Here is a 2,023-nt window from a genome sequence, read left to right on the forward strand (position 1 = left end):
CGGGAAGACCCTCAACAATCCCTCCCCAGCCTTCTCATTATCAGAGGCATAACTTGGCCGCCGTCCAAGCCGCATATGGCATCTCGAGAGACGTGGTGTTAGAGCACGTACCAGGCGTCACCCACTTTCCCCACCTTGTTCCACCGCGGCCCGGATGCTTAGTAGCAACCATGGGGCAAATCACCGCTGGGCTCCACTTCCCCCTATCCTTACTGGACGTTGAGGTCTGCAATCACTTCAACATCCCATCGTGTCAAGGCATTGGCAACTTCTGGCACATCATGTATGCCGCCAACTATTACAACAGAACGAATACTCCGTGGATTAGCTTGCATGATATCACGGCTCATTACTTCATAAAAAAGAGCACCAAACTGGGGAGTATAGGATATCAATCGTTCTACATGCGCCCACAGAAAAAGTCCTTTGTTATCCGTGTCACCACCTTTGACAAAGTGTGGCACCACTACCCCTTGTATGTATCCAGGAATTTCCTTTCTGCAGATCTCCCTCCTGAGTTGTCCCTTAGACACTCCCATTTCATTGATCATGGTGAGTTTAGTTAGTTGATGTGTTTGCCCTTAAGGTGATACCCTTCTTAACCAGTTTATTCTTCTATGTTTCAGGTTGGGCCTCGGAGTCACACTCCCACGTGTACGCTGGCGTTTCCTCTAAAATTTTTGACAAACTCCGCGGCTTAGGAGATACCCAGTGCGACATCTGATAGGGTTATATACTAAAAGCATTACTTTTGTATTAACTCTTATTCTTCATTTTTTGAATAAGAATTATATGAGCAAATATTATGCATATTAGTTATATGCATGTGTCTAATACTTTATGTTGTAGATGATATGGTGTGAACACACAGAAGATCATATCATCAGTGAGGTTGTTTCTCCTTATACTGACTATATAAGAGAACAAACGCCTCTGTTATTATGGATGTTTGTCCTCCTAATCCAGAAATAATAACGGGCACTTACATGCATTGTACATTGCTTTAAATCATCAATGAGTGAGATTCATTTGTGAATCAACAAACTCGATGGATTGGGTAATGACATTGTATGTAAGGTGTGTTGTTGATTATAGAAGGAATCTATGTCCCGCAAGAAGTCGGGTTGATGATGTCCCCTTGAGGAGCTCAAAAAGATTGTCATGTAAACCCTGCAAGTGGATTTATTTAGACATGACAATAAGGTTGAGTGGTACTACTTAAGGATATAAGAAGTTGATTAATATAGTTGTCAGTAACTTGACTTAATCAATGACATTCGATATCTTAAACACGGGGAGATAAACGAGCATATAATATGGAGCCCATAAATGCTGACACATAATTTGGGATTAGGGCGGTAGTGCAACAATGGCCTTTAGTGGAATAAGCCATTTGTTGACGGACTTGGGCCGTATGTTCGGGGCGAACATGGGAAGCCCAAGCCCGTCAGGAGGCCCAACCCTAATTTCTCCTCATGGTCCCTGTTGTAGCCTATAAATAGAATACTCTTTCTCTCTGGCCAAAATTAACCTATTCACTATTCATTGTTTTGAAAAAGAGGCAAGAAAAGTAGATCTGAATTCATTTCTGATCTTGAGATAAAGAAGGGGGTTGGTAGATCGTTGTCCACAAAATGTCCAATCTATTCTAAAAGAATACAACATAAGATCAAGAGGTTGATTCCGGATTTCATAAATCTTGGATTCTCAGAGTTATCTAAATCGGATTCAAAGGTATGTTTTCCAATCACAAATCGTGGACACCCATTAATTCTGCTGCGCGTGGTGTTCGCTGTTTGTAGAAATAGTCATTCTGAAATAACGGTTCCTACAATTTGTATCGGAGCATGTAGATTTGTTGGTAGATGTAGAACTGTTCTAACATGGTTTTGCAGGCATCTAGACCAACTGTTATGGTCAAAATGATTTCTGGAAAGAAATGGATCATTTTTTATTTTATGAAAATTTGATCGTTTTTACAAGTTTTGATTATCAATGGATGTAATTTAAATCACGGTATGTA

This window comes from Coptis chinensis, chromosome 9, assembly GCF_015680905.1.
Source record: "Coptis chinensis isolate HL-2020 chromosome 9, ASM1568090v1, whole genome shotgun sequence".
NCBI lineage: Eukaryota > Viridiplantae > Streptophyta > Magnoliopsida > Ranunculales > Ranunculaceae > Coptis > Coptis chinensis.